Source organism: Phragmites australis, chromosome 2, assembly GCF_958298935.1.
Source record: "Phragmites australis chromosome 2, lpPhrAust1.1, whole genome shotgun sequence".
Taxonomy (NCBI): Eukaryota; Viridiplantae; Streptophyta; class Magnoliopsida; order Poales; family Poaceae; genus Phragmites; species Phragmites australis.
In genome coordinates this window covers 34,990,028-35,006,200 of record NC_084922.1, presented here as the reverse complement: position 1 = coordinate 35,006,200, position 16,173 = coordinate 34,990,028, and the positions used below count along the sequence as shown (strand labels likewise).

The window sequence follows — 16,173 nt, the reverse complement described above, 5'->3', positions numbered from 1 at the left end:
CAGAACTTACCTAAGTTGGAGTGCCCAAATAGGAGCAATGCAGTTCAGATTTCAGATGTCAAAGGTCACCGTCTGTCGTAGCGGTGCCGCCTGCCGCCTGCGTCGCTGTTGCCTCCGCCTGAGTCGAGGCCTAGAGATCTCTCACCGGAAGCCCCAGTCACCGCATCCCCGCGAGAGAAGGGGATGTGGCGGGTGGGCACGGCCTGGTGCCCAGGAGGCCGGGACTGCACTAGCAGAGTATCTTTTGCGGTGGCGGGCTGGATGAGGGGCGTTGTATCTCAACTGTAGATTTACCTATCTTAATACAATGCAACAATACGACATCTCATTTTTTTATCTCCAAAAAAATCTCATTTTATTAAAAAAAAAGTACAGCATCTCCATCATATTCTCAAACAAGACTTTTATATGTTATGTGTTAATGATTGTAAATGTTGCATAGAGGACACAAACATTTCTTCATGATATATCTTTCTTCTTTGAAAGGGAGCTTTGTTTCTAGAACTAGACCACGCTCGTTATGTGCTCAGATTAAATGCAGCAATCAGCAGACCTGACCCTAGTCAGCCTACACCGCCGGAGCCGCACTCGTCCACACATAAACACAAAAAAGGAAATAAAAATGGTTATCGGTACACGAGACTTGTGTGTAAGAAATGAGCCGGAGTTTGGGTATCATGTATACCGGACGCACACCTGTGAACGTATATATCTCGTTCCTAGGCTTGGGCAAAAATCCCCTAGAACCGAAAAATCGAACCGAACCAAAATCGAACCACCAATATTGACCGTTTTTCTGATGTTCGGTAGCCGATTCGGTTCGTATTTTTGTACTGATCGACTCCACTGGCCAGCTGACCTCATCCACCGATCCACATGGCTTGACCCACCCTAGCAGCCTCCACATGTTCCCCATTTTCCTGAATCCTCAGCCTCCAAAACCCTAGCCATTGCTTGGATACTCAAAACAATCTGATATAAAGTTCGGTGAAAACCGAAAACTAAAATCAAATTAGACATTTTTCCAATATTTTCTATCATATTCAGCTTGCATATTCTGAAAACCGAATTGTTCATACACCAAAAAAACAAACTAAAAATCCAGAAAAACGAATGCCCATGCCTACTCGTTCCCAGCCCAGGGCTCGAAATCGAAACAAAATGTGCTCGGTTTCAACAAGTTTGAGGAATAGTTGTCCCCCTAGCTCGCGTCAAAGCTAAAGCACGTGGCGCGACTTTGCACAAAGTCATAAGACCAACCCGGAGGTCTCGGATCGGACATGCGTTCTCGATCAGCACTAGCATGCACGTATACACGCACTTTTTTCTCTGATGAAAAACGTATACACAATTACTCGAGGTAATGATAGGAGGATTTGGGGATCCAGCGTTCATGCCTGAGAACGAGCTCGAGAGATGGGGTTCCGTTTGATGGGGGTCACTCGGATGATGGGCGTGCGAGCTCTCGAGGATAGAGATAGGGCATGGGCAACATTATCTTTTCTTGTCACTGTAATTTTTCTTTTTAATTTCGTTAATTATTTTTTGGCCCCCAAAATATGGATTCTTGACGGCAAGGGGGTTCGATGGCGAATTGCAATTCGTGTTTTATAGTAGCAAATTTCAGATTGGAGGTCAAAAGAGTGGCAAATATGCAATTCTCCAATTTTAATAATGAATACATATGATAAATAAACTGTTTTGTTTTAAAAACATATATATGGATTATAAGAATGAATGCACGTAAGAAATAAATTATATTGTTTTATTACTACATTCTGAAATAGCACACCGGTATCGTTTAATACTAAAACACCCCAAACCAGGAAGAAATTAGAATGACCCCTGGATCGGAATTGACAAGTACGCTTCTGGTCCTTCCAATTAGCGGGCTTTCAATTCAACGCCCTCTCAACAAATAAACACACAACTGGACCATGATTCACGTTACCAATCGATGTTCGGTAATCGAGCTCCAGCAGTAACCAAAAAATGTGGTAATTACGATAATTGTTTGAATTTTAAAAAAAATTTGGACAAAATTCATTTGAAAAAAAAATTAAATTTTAGGGAAAATCGCGAATTTAGCCCCTCGGTAACCGGTCGAATTGGACCGGTTACCGAGCGGTTTTTGCGGTAAATCGATAGGTTTACACGGTAACCGAGAGTCTAAAGACCTACCGATTTGCAGCGAAAACCGAACGATTTTGAGCGATTACCGAGTGGTATGTGCGCATTATCAATAATTATGTAGGAAAATCATAAAAGACATAAAAAAATCACCAATAAATCAGGGAAAAAATAGTATAATACCATGGTATGTTTTGTTACATCAGAAAAAAAATTTGACATGACCTTTGCTATATTTTGGAAGTTTCCAAGACAACAAACAGATAGTAATAGCAATGCGAGCACGAACATATAATTGTTTCATCGAATATATACGTACATTACATATGCAGCGTCTGAAATTAATAAATATATATTGAATTGTCCGTAGTAAAGCTAAAAACGCAATTACATCCCATCCATCAGCACTTACCATGGTATCCACGCCATGTGCAACCTACGAAATGGAAAAAAAAATAGTATAATACCATGGTATGAAAATAAAGTAGTTGCAAAAAGTAAATTTTTATCACCTTTAGAACCACCAGCTTGGGGGACGATGAAATTCAGCCATATTGTACTCCTCGGTGGATATTAGCATTATCCATCGTGTCGATAGCAACTCTGCCTTAAACGCAGCCCATGTTTGCCTTGTCCATGTAGAAGTGGTTGACCATTGTTCTTGCAAAATGGCATAAAACTCAGGATCTTGCCACTCATAGACCCACTGAATAGGAGGCTCTGACTGAGCATCGTGGATAGGATAGTGATACGGATATGATCCAGAACTACTCTCTATACCATAGCTGCTGGAATAGCTCACACTATCTTGTGGTCCATCGTGGCCACCCTGTATTATATGCCTCTGTGAGGATAGGGCACCATGGTCCTGATCCTGTGTGGCATGTAAAACTGACTCTCACCAATGAATTGCACGGGAGGAACGACAGAGGATTGGCATGGACGAACATCGCCGCCTTAACCATCATCATCACCAATGTCTATCTTTGAGCTGCTGTCATTCGATTCTTGGTAAGTTGGGCTCTTTGGGTCACTATCCGTGCTCTCATCGCTTTGCACTTGTCTTTTGCCCTTACCCTTAGTCTTCTTGCTCTTTTTTGTACGCGTAATTTGCTTCTTCCTCTTTCTCGTGTGTGTCACCAACCACTGTACCAGCCCACTGCTGTAAGTCCTATGTGTTCGCTGTGTCTATCACTAGGTGAGTAGGCAGGGGTATGTCACTATCTATGTCCTCCTCATCAAGCTCAGGGGTTACATTTGATCTGCCGGTCTCCATCCAGTCCCGGAGCGGATTGTTCTCCTCGTTCAATGTGAGCTCCATAAGCCGCTGAAATGGATCATCATCAACAATCGACCTGATACCTGCTTCCAAATTGTTTTGTATTCTCAAGTTGCAGTTGACATATACCAACTTATGGAGCTTCGTGTAGCTTAAACGGTTGCGAATTTTGGTGTGGACAAATGCAAATGTACTCTAGTTCCTCTCACACCCACTAGATGAAGCGCACTGAGACACTAGGCGTCTGGCAAGCATTGATAATGTAGGTGTAGACGAACCAAACATAGACCACCATTACGCTGCAAGTAGGTAAAGTGATATGAGGCTCGGAAAAGTAGATAAATGATGCAACGGATAGATATGTAAAGGTTTTCATACCAGGATGAGTCCTGCCGTCACAAGCCATCCGTGCAGCGAGCGGACCTGCGAATGAGAGAGACTTTGTCCGATATGTTTCAGCCTCAATAAGTGCTTCTACAGCAGTACTAACATCAATCATCCTCTCGAATACCGCACAGAGATCTTTGAACAAGTTTGGACTCGTGCCATACGCGTAATGCGTGCGGGGGTTCAAAGCGGCCGCTGCAAGTTGATGATCGAAGCATTAGTACCATAAGCATTAGAAACACAAGCATCAGTATAAATAAGATAGCAAGTGGTAGGAGTGTATTACCGGCATTCATGTAGGTCCCATTGGCTAGATCATGCATTCTGCAATCGATAATTGCCATGTACTTTTTAAAAGAATCCCTATCACTGCGATACAACGCCTCATACTCCTTCTTCACAATGGTGTATCTCAGGAGCACCTCACTTAATGTTGACGCCTTGTCCTGATCAGCAAAGCGGAGGAATGCATACAATGGTTGGACAGAATCAACAACCATTTTAAGATTGTCCCACCATGGTAAGCTGGATAGGCAATTGTGTGCATATCTCCCAATATCAAAACTAATGTATCGAGATTGTTGGAGCTCACTAGATGCCATCCATTGCATTAACCTATCCTTTCGACGTAGAATGCTATCAAGAAATAGGTAGTTTGTGCCAAATCTTGTGGCATTCCACCTCACCAACTCTCCACCAATCGCGACCTTCATCATTTCATGTAGTTTTGAATGATTGTACAACCATCGCGATATGGACCTTGCACTTTGGATGACCATGTCGTGTTCTCTAAAATCACCAACTGATCTCAACATTAAATTTATCGTGTGCGCCACATAAGGCTGCCACGCGATAGCTGGATATTCCCTTCTGAGAACCTGACAGGCCTTCTTGTAGTTGGACCCGTTATCAGTCACAATCTGCAGAATATTTTGTGGCCCCAAATCATTGACCACTGCTCTTATCTCCTGCATAAAAGAATGAACCAAATAAATATGCAACAATTGAAATACTATATTACCAACTTAGCAAAATAATGTACCTTATTCAAATACTTTGCATCTTGACTGTAGCCAGTCGCATCTATAGACTTGTGAAAAAACATTCGACCATTGCAATATAAGAGAAAATTAATAATACTCATGTGCGTTGGTCCCGTCCACGAATCGCACATTATGGTCACACCATACTCTGGCCATTCTAGCTTCTACTTTTCTAATATTTTCTTCAATGCACTTTCGTTCTCATCTAGATACTTACCATCAATATCCCGACTAGTTGGAGATGGTACCCCCTCGCCTGTTACGGAACAAATGGTCAGAAGTCAAAAAGAAAGAAATATGAAAACAATAATTTCATTACAAACTTAATCAGTCACCCCATTTCTGTGTTTCTTTCACTGCAGCGACAAAGAATGCATCGTCCGCCCTTCTACCAAGAATGCCTGAAGTGTGCAAAAATTTGGACCATGCCAAACCAATAGCTTTCTTCACTTTCTTTCCCTTCGCACTCCTTGACTCGGTGTCAATCCTCGGCTGCACAGGTGTCTGACCGCCAAGTGTCCTGCCATGTGGGCTTACCACGTGTGCCCTCGTAGTCTGACCGAGACCCAAGTCGGTCTGACCGCCAGCTTTCAGCAGAGGTGTCACTTAAGGCAATCGGCCTCCCTCTCGCTCTCTCCCTTTCTCATTAGGTCTCTCCCCTCCCCTCTCTCTCCACCAAACCCTAGGTTTTGGAGGGATTTCGGTTTTTAGCGATCGAAGGCCGAATATCGGAGGTGGGGACTCCCATGAGGTTCCCGAAGGGCTTCACCAAGCACTTTTCCCCTTTCCCCTTGCCAGAAAGTTGATCTTCGACGTTTCTCCCCAGCGGGCTCCGTCACCCTCCGGAGGCCGGATCGGTGGATTGAAGCATTCCAGAAGCGAAGTGATCCAATACAAAGATCTTATACGTCAAGGTGAACCTCCTCATACCCATGTTCCATCGTTTCCTAGCTCTAGGCGGTCGCCGTTTCGGTTTTTGCCGGGAAACCCGTTTTCAACCCTAGATGTAGATCTACTTTTTAGGGTTTTATGTTTTCAGGTCGTGCAGGGTGTCCGTACGACCACGTAAAACATTCACCTAGCTGTAGGGAGTACATTGGTGCCCTTCATCGCCGAAGGCTTCGCCGGAATCCTCACCGACAACCTCGCAATGGTTTGGTCGACAGGTCCGGCGGTCTGACCACCGCTCAGGCCGGTATGACCACCAGTAGGTCGGTGAAAAAGATGAGTCAGCCACCAAATTCAAAGTCAGACCACCACTAGGGCCGGTCTAACCATTGGTGGGCGGTCTGACCGCTAGCTCAACTTTGGTCAGACCGCCAGTGGCCAAAACCTAGTGCAAGCCGGTGATCTAGCTGCCACTTCAAGGCCAGTCTGACCACCAGCCACATAAAGCTAGGTGCACTTTAGGTTTGCTTGTCCGGGGTTTCAAACTTTGAAACCCTATTACATTGGTGATCTTTTACAAGTGTTTTTGAACCTCGGCGCTCTAGTATACCTTGAGCATGCATCATATATGCACATTTCCGTCATTTGTTTATTTATGTTATGCATTCTTATTTCGTTTAGAGAACGTTACACTGACGGTTCAAGCAAGCGAGGGCGACGCTGAGGCACACGACTTTTGTGAGTTCTATGCGGGTAGTGTCAGGCAATCGGCAGAGCAGCAAGGCAAGCATCTAAGCATATTGCACTCCCTTTAGTTGAATTGAATGGAGTCTTAATTGATAAATTATGCTTATGTATGTTTGCATATTTAGTGAGTTGATGTCGGGTTTGTATGGGTAGAACCTATGATGATTGCATAATCAATATCTTGTGTTGTTGAATGTATATATCCTTGTACCTTGGCATTGTTGTCGATGTATAATGTCAAAGGTTGATCGAAATGCTTAGCAATGCAATAGGTCCTCGGTAAAAGACGAACAATGGTTCTGCCATTGTTCGCGAGCTTAGGGCTTAATTATTGATCACAATTAAAGTATGATGGAGACGGTTGTGTGAGAAATGAGAATGAGATGAGATGTGGGCAGTGTTAGGGGTGTTTTTTGCTCAGGAGGAGTCCTCGGGGTAGTTCGGAAAGGGAACCCGGGCACCGTAGACCGTTTTGCATTGGTTAAGCATCGACTGTTGGCTGTCATTGGCTTTAGCACTTACCATACTCACCACATGTTATCTAATGGTAAGACGAGCTGAATACCTCTGTAACTATGATCATTTGGGCTTGAACATCAATGGTGTGAGCGGACAGGCTTGTAGATGTAGCTAGTTTGCTCGAGGAATAGTTCTAGCTATCTCCGTGACGAGCGATGCCTGTTTCAAATGTTGGGGCTTATTGGGAAATGCTGTCACGAGTGCCCCCTTGTGAGAACTTTAGCGGGTTACAAAAGCCGAATGGTCCTTGTCGGTGTATCAGGAACCGGGGGTCCCTGAGCCCCGAGGCCCGGCCAGCCATCCGCCACATGGCGCCATTCCACGAGGTCCCTCCTAAAGGATGAGAAAAGCTCAAGTCCCGGGAGAAGGTGCTCGGGGCCACAGTCGGTGGTCCTCGAGCGCCCCAGTTCCCCGATGATCCACAGAGCCTAAAGTACCGGGAAGAAAGTGCTCGGGGAGGTGCCCGGTCACCCCCGAGCACCCTAGTCCCCCGACGATCAGAAGAGCTCAGTTCCGGGAGAGAGTGCTCGGGACTGCGTGCGGCAGCTCCCGAGCGCTCGGTTCCCCGAGGATCTGTGTAAGAGTGCTCGGGAGAGAGTGCTCGGGGCTACACGTGGCAGCCCCCGAGCACTCGGTTCCCCGAAGGATCGTGCAAGAATGCTCGGGAGAGAGTGCTCGAGGAGGTGAACAGTACCCCCCGAGCACCCGGTACCACGAGGACAAGGATAGGCATTCTTGGGAGACAGTGCTCGGGGAGGTGAACAGTACCCCTGAGCACTAGGTGCCCCGACGACCCAGAAAGGCCCCCGAGGGGCCCGCCGATGAGGTGTCCACCAGTTAGAAGTCCGAGGCCGCATTTAATGAGCGTGCGTGGCCTGACATCTCCAACTGCTCCTGCCGCGGCGTCAGTTCCTGCCATGTTTTGGCAGAGAGGCGTGGGGCTATTAATTGCGCGGGTCCCGTCCCGTATCATCCGGCTTGTCTTGGGATAACATCGCGAGGATCAAGGCGTTCCGTCTGCCGCCCTACCGTGGCAGAGGAACAAGACAGGGCGGGCACGCCGGGTTGCTCTGCGGCTGCCCGGTGGGCCCTCTCTACGGCGCCCGTTGCCAGGGCGTTTATGGTGACAGGTGACCGGGCTTGCGGCGTTTTTTCCACCCCCGGTCACCTCACCCAGAAGAAATGACGACACATTTCCCAGTCATGGCGTCTTGGAACTTGTGCCCCCTCCTTCCCGTTCGGGGCATGTCTCAGCCGGCAGGTACTTAAAAGAGCCGGCAACACAGAAGCAATGGGGATAGACCACAAGAATCGAAGATATAGATCCAGAGCCAGAGAACAAGAAAACAACACAACGCACAAGGCACAACGTCAACAAAGAAGAACGAGAGACACTGTGAGCTAGGTTGAGTACAGTTTCAACCGAAGAACAAGGAGCCTCAAGCTCTTAGTTAGGCCAATATTCTTGTAACCAGCAACATCCTTGAGAGACTTCCTCAGGACAGTTATTGCATCCATACAGGAGTAGGGTATTACGCCCCCGTGCGGCCCGAACCTATCTAAATTCCGGTGCATTTACTTCTTTTTGCACTAGGTCATCACCCCCACCACCGGCCGTTGCATTTACTCTCATTCATTTCTCCGACGAACTTATTCAGGATCATCCCCCCGACCGAATCTCTAAAAAGGGGTCTCTCGGGATCCCTGCGACAGGAGTTAATCCTCCGACAGTCCTCGTGTCATTTAGCTAATAGGTTATTTAGGTGAAGTATTTAATGTAAAAGTTAAACAGTTGTAAGTTAAAAGTATTGTTTTTGTTACTTCATCTGTGATGTCCTTATGTGTGTTGAGCTTCTTGGGCACACATAAGCCGCACTTAGTTTTGTCTGTTAAAACTGGGTGTGACAGACTTCTATCTTCCGCTCTCATGATGGTCGAAGCTCCCATGGCGGGTGGTGGCAAGATACCTCTCCCACCAATTAAGGAGCCACTACTCACAGGTCTCGTTAATCGGTAGCGTCCTGAAATACACACGTTTCACTTTCCTTTTGGCGATATGGTCGTAACATTGAAGACGTGGCCATGCTGATCAGGCTGCCAATTAGGGGCACCCCGTTAGTAGTTTCGCGACTAGTAAAGGAGCAGTGGAAGGGTTACATTGATGGTAGATAATTATTTATTATGTAATGTACTTCAAATATTATAATGTTATTTAAGTTTCATTAACCATATGAATCTTGTAGTTTTAGTGTGCAATATGACATAAATGATGTTGGGGTCTCCATGTCCTGCATTAATGGGCTACTATAGTTTGGCCCATACCCACCGGATGCGGACGAGACTACAGTTATGCAGCACTATGAGATTTACTTGTACGTCCTACTAGGAGGCATCATATTCTTCAACACATAGACAATTATGTCGTCCCTCATATTGTATGATTAGCGAGTCAGCTCATGTCACGTCCTTATGAACCGACATATTACAGTTGGGGATCTGCTATGCTGGCTGCAACCTACAGAGGATTGTGTGTTGTAACCCAGCAGTCCAGAAGGGATATGTTACAGGTTGCCTACACCTCTTACAGCTATCAAGCTAGGAGTACCTCCCAATTTGTCGACCTTGGGTGCTCAAGAGCTACTATCCAGTCTCCATCTCTGATGGCATTGTAGATGACATGAGGCATACGATGAGGTATCAGTGGATTAATGCTAGGCTGGGAAGGAGCTAGTAGTTAGACCATGGTAGTTACTCATGGGTGATCAGTGATCTGGATGTCTTTAGCGCCGATCTCGTAGAGTGGGATCCATGGCATATGACACGAGTGACCGAAATTGTGACTAGAGGGCTCATCGCATCCTCTTGTCGGCATGACTCAGACTTATGGATGAACATATGCTTTTTGTTGTATATGAACAATGTAAAAGTATATTGTCCTGAGTGTGTACAGAGACAGTTCGGGTATCGACAGGTGATGTCACTACCTCCCCCACGAGACTTCGGATGTACGCACGAGTAAGTGTGTTATTGTAGGTAGCATTAGTACATTAGATGATCCATGTTAACAAATTATAACTGTTTATATGATGTACAGGAGGAGTGCACAGGGAGTGAAGCACATACAAAGGTGGACGGAGTCAGCTGCGGTGGATGCCGTCATTCCTGCTAGTCAATAAGACGACGCCACATACTAGGAGTACCTTTCGTGGTACCGTCCGCGCACGCATGACACCTTACTCAGTGCACTTGTAGAGCCGACTCCCAGACCCTTCCCCGAGGAACGTGCACACCTTCTTTATGTTGTGGTATGTAATGCGGTACTTATAATAATTTTTATTGGTTAAACCTCTGTATTACTAACATGACCCTCATCTTATACAGACCAAAAAAACATACAACATACATACACAGGTGGAGCAAGCTTGTGGGGGAAGCAAGAGGGTCATCAATGCGGAGGGATCAGAACCCTCTTCGGGACTACATGAGGACGAGTGGGTCCCACTTCCTATTCGCTAAACGTGATCTAGGTGGTTGTGCCCCACGTTGGAGGGGGAATAACCTACCAGCCATGGACCCGTCACGTGCCTCCCATAACAGGCGTTCGTCTAGTGCCCGTGACGAACTCATTCGGGCACACTCACGAGAGACATCTTTGGCTTCGGAGCATCAAGTGTCGCGTTTTTGTGCTTAGGACGAGGAGTGCACGTAGGCTCCTGAGCTTAAGTAGTGTACACTAGGTTCATAGGGCCTGCAGTGGACACAGCCTCCTCAGATTATGATGACATCTCTGCCTGCAGTGGACATCGTTGACTGCACGCAGTTGATGCTTGACTAGACCAGCGCGCATGATTTTGACTGAGTTGCTGAAATGCAGACCTCAAGCTTCACCGATCTCCTTAGCGAACAGTAGCCCCAATATCCCGATGCACCTCGGGGTTCTAATTGGTACCAGTAGGGTGAGCTTTCGGCACACCAGACTCCATCGAAGCATGTTCTAGGGGCATCCACACTTTCGCATGAGGATCTTTCATCATGGTACATGCATGGCCGAGTTAGCAGGTCTAGATACACATTCAGTGGAGTCCCACATTGGAGGACGATGATGATGACGGACAAGGGCACACGAGGCAGGGGCCAGTGCAGGCCGCTGAGATAAGGGCCACACACCAGCCATACGCTTACACTCTTGGAATTGTGTGCGGTATCGTCATCGTTGAGTAGCCAGTGCAGTTGTTCGGTGCACTTGTACTTGTTCATGACATATGTACTATTCACTTTAATGTAGTAGTCATCCCTATTATGTCTTATTCATTGTATTGTTAATGTAATTACTTTTAACTTATTTAATATTTATCAAATAATTATGGCACATAACTTTATTTATTAAGTATTGTTACATATTAATTATGATATTTAATACTAGTTTCATGTTTGTTAAATAATCAGAGATTCATGCTTTTACGCAGAGCTAAAATATTGTAGTCAAGAATCAATAAATCTATAGCCGAATCTTCTAGTTTATACTTTTTATGGACACCTACAACGATCGATATAGCATTTAATGTCTCATTGCAAGTTGTGCGTGGAGAGAAGGACGATCTCTTTTGGGAAAACCATCCAAACAGTATTCTAGTTAATCACCAGGAAGATCATTATTCACATGCCTTTACAACATATAGCATCACAACACAGCTTTAGAAAAAGTAAGTAATTAAATTGCATTAAAAATTCTTAAGGATTTACCAAGTTATTGCAATTTACAGCAAAAGAGAGTTAGGATGAGACTAAAATATGCTCAACTCCTAACCTGCAAAAGAAACTACACAGTGGAAGGCTAAAACTATACAACAAAAGCATGATGGAGCCACATGCCCTTAGACTCCATCACAAAAGCATACCAACAGAGTAGGATGCACTACTCATACCCGCCACCACCCTCGACAGGTGTGAAGTAGCCAAAGACCAACTCCTCCTTACCTGGAAAACCGGTAGAACAGCTGAGTACGAAGGTACTCGCAAGACTTAATCCATAAAGGGCAATTTATAATTAGTTCGACTCCAAGGATCATGCATTTGAATGTTAGCAAGAAAACGGCCACATGGTTAAGTAAAATGTACATGGAAAAGCAACTTGACACATACATGTGTGAGCACTTAAACATAACAAACAACAATAGCACTATGCTCTGCAAAGACCATCTGTACATAATTGTAACTTGAACCATAACGAATATAAATGTAACACGAACCATCTCCACCATAACCAACATAACCGACACAATCTACAATGGAATTCTACGATGGTGCGCATGACCAGAAGGCAAGCTCATGACCGAGAGCGTGGTATTTCGAAATGTTTTTACACCCTATAAATGGGATACTCCTTTACCCACACGACACGAGAATCATTCGGCTTGTGCCACCCGCTAAAGTGCACACAGGGAGGTACTCGTGACAACCTTTCCCAAAGCCCAACCATTTGATACATGCATCGCTCGGCACAAAGGTATCTAGAACAACTCCCGATGCAAATTAGATACCTCTTGCAAGCCCGCCCGCTCACACCATCGATGTTCAGACCTAAATGATCATATCTACAAAGGTATTCGACTCGCCTTACCATTAGATCAGCATGTGGCGAGTACGTTAAGTGCTTAAGCCAACAACAACCAACGATCGGTGCTTAACCGATGCAAAGTGGTCTACGGTACCCGGGCTCCTTCCCCGAACTAGCCTGGGAACCTCCTCCGGGGCAGATGATACCCCTAACACCGCTCACATCTCGTCTCATGCTCACCACTCATCAACTCATCATCAATATCATTGTGTAAGTAATTATTAAGCCTATGCTCGCGAACGATGAAACATTTCACCGCTCGACTTCTATCGTAAACCTATGCAATAATAAGCAACTCATATCACATTTTAAGTTAGATATTAACATGACTATGCCCGGGCTACAAGGATATGGATCAACAACAATTGAAGGAAAAGATCATGCATCTACATAAGTTCTACTCACCTTATTCCGACTTCAACTCAAACTCATGCATACATACATAAGGTATTTTTATCAATTTATACCATACGAGATCCAAAGTATTGGGATAAGTATACTTAGATACTTTCATTGCAGCTCTGGAGTTTGCCTTATGCTACCCGCGCAACACTCGCAAAATTCGGGGAGATGGACGTCGTCTTCAATCACCACCGGGTCACGCGCCAGTTCTCCTTTCACAAGAGAAGAATGCATGCAATGATGAGTATGATTGAAGTGCAACAATGCATGCCACAATATGCATAAAAACATGTTAGATGTGCAAGACACACGAATTAATGCCACTATTTTGCATCGGCACCACCATCATCTTGAGATAATCTAGGTATTCTCCATATTCTCTGAGTTAGTACACATTATATGGCAATACTAACTTGTTTGTGCACATTGTGATGCAGGTATTTTTCGCATTAAGACTACCACACAGGTTTGCCACGACGACCATCCTCGGGTGAAGGAGGAGGCAATTGTCCAAGCATCGATACGTAGGACAAAGCGTGTCAGAGGCAATGTTTTGGATAAGGGTCAGGGTACGAGCCAGGGTAAGGGTCAGGTGTAGTCTCCTTTACTTGTATGCTTAGGCAATGTATTTTGTTCAGATTATTGCACGACTATTTATTTTGTGTAACCTTCCATTACATTAGTTCAGTTCGATAGGTATATGGTTAGTGTCTTATATTACCGTACTATGTTATGAACTATTTGTGACCTTCATGTCTAAAGCATGTGATAGTTAGTGTATTATATTAACGTACTACCCAAGCACACATATTTCCAACATGTGAAAAGCATCACTTAGCCGCTTTCAAATGTATCTGCGTGCTGTCCTATTAGGCAATAAATCGTTGGCTCGCAACTTTCCACATCAAAACCATTTGCACATTAATATAATGTTACATGACATGGTACAATTTATTCAATTACGAACAACACGGTACAATGAAATATTACATTAGGCTAAGGCTGTACATTGGGATACATTACTTCTAGTCATACAGAATTGACAACATGCGTAGCATATGGCACATGAATGCCTTTCGTCAAATACATTGGCGTAGCAAACTCAATGGTCTACTCTTGTTAAAACACCCTTCCCGCGAGATGACTTTTCTTTCTCTACCTCCCACCTCACAAAGTCCTCACCCATTTTCTTCAACCTCTCGTTCATCTCCTCCGCTTGTCACTGCATCTCGAGGTCTTCCATGTCCCATTTCTTCAACAGGTTCACCCGTTTCTTGTCCTCGGCTTTGATGTCAAAGTCGATCCACATTATGAAGTCACAAAGCCTAATGGACGATTGTACACATGATTTAGTTACTATCTGGATCAAAAGTTGATGAATCATGCAAAATATGTCATAAATTAAATACCCCATGACACACGGACGAATGATCAAAGTTTGAACATCGGAAGAATCTCCTCCCAAATGTTTCGAGCTCATGGGATACCTTCATTTCGCATGCAGTACCGCACTTGCACAACGACGGTGGTATAGCAAACGTATGCATACCAGGGTTTGCCATCTCTTTACTTCATCTTGTGTTTGGGATAGAGATAACATACGCAGTTTAACGTTGCCTTTTATAGTCGTTCACAGCATCACTTGCAAAATAGTACCTCTGTCATGAATCAGGCTTTAGACATGAAATGATCAAACGACTCAGCTTTAAGTATGAAATGACAACACCTTTCTGCCAGCACATCATCTCTGACGTGATTCACACTTTAGACACGAAGTGACACACGACAGAGCTTTAAGTATGACAGGACAAAACCTCTATCGTGAATCAGACTTTAGACATGAAGTGATCAAACAATAGAGCTTTCAGCATGAAATAACAACACCTCTGTCCTAACTCAGGCTTTAGACACGAAGTGACCACACGACTCAGCTTTAACTATAAAATGACAAAACCTTTATACAGGCTCAGGCTTTAGACACCAAGTGACCACATGACAGATCTTTAATCATAAATTAAATGATAACACCTCTATATTGACTCATCCTTCCATGCAGAGGCAACAATAAATCCTTACTGGACTTTTGCAGAATGAAATAACCACACCAAGCAACAGCTTTCATAGAGAATCTATATCAAGCATTAATGCCACAACTTTCTCAGCTTTCACAAGAAATCTCGTGCTCCAGCCCCCACCTATTCCATGCACTCAGTCCATGCACCAGCCCCCAACCACCATAAATAACTTCACCCTCAATTATGGATAGACCGTTCCTTCCTCGGCTCCACCAAGGCCACCGAAAAAACATTGGGATATTTTTATCTCCAAAGGGGTCGAACCAGCGATATGTTTTTGTGGCGACCCATGCAGGCTTCACGAGTCCTAAGACATCTCATACACCTATGACCTACGTATCTTCATGTGTGCTAACTAACAGTACGACAAGCCTAAAAAATGGACTGTATGAATACCCATCGGTATAGCGACATAGATCACTCATGTGGTACTTTTCATACGATTTGATGCACTGTCTTACTAATCTCCCCTCTTATTTAATTTGTTCAGTCTCCTCCACCTATCTGTAACTTCATGGAATGGCTGGGCATGGAGCAAAATGAGCACCAGAAGCGGTGAAGCAGTGGGTCGATATGAGCATACGATGGAGGAGGGAAGCGTAAGAACGTTGAGAGTACGAACAACAACAGGAGGAACTATGGCTCACGCGTCAAGAGGATGAGCATATGAGGAAGGCAATGGAGGAGCACGCCACGGCTGAAGCTCACAAAGAAGAGAGGAAAAGTAAGCGGGAGAGAGCCCATTATGCTAAGGCGGAGGGCCCCGATGCTTTGAAGAAGGGCAAATATCATAGGTGCACTCAGTAGAGTATCTAATGTAACTCAGTCTATTTTTTATTCCCTAAGACACGCTATTAAGTTAGTCTTTAGTCTTACCATACATGTCAATATTTGTTGTCATCATCTCTTTATGGTTATGGTTCATTCGCGCGGCATTGAAAAACCCCATGTTCCATATAATATTATTAGCATATGTAACCTCTGTGCCAGGCTATATGATTTATGCTTTACAACTATTATTGTTTACTAAAAAATTACTCACACAAATTTATATTAAGAGAATAAAGAAATGTCGACAAAATTACA

General features: G+C 44.6%; 1 protein-coding gene across 1 annotated transcript in view; it reads left to right on the top strand.

Moving 5' to 3' along the window:
* LOC133908518 (LEAF RUST 10 DISEASE-RESISTANCE LOCUS RECEPTOR-LIKE PROTEIN KINASE-like 1.2) overlaps positions 1 to 16,173 on the top strand; it is a 61,058-nt gene that overhangs the window by 9,045 nt on the left and 35,840 nt on the right. The gene's annotated exons all lie outside the window — the stretch shown is intronic.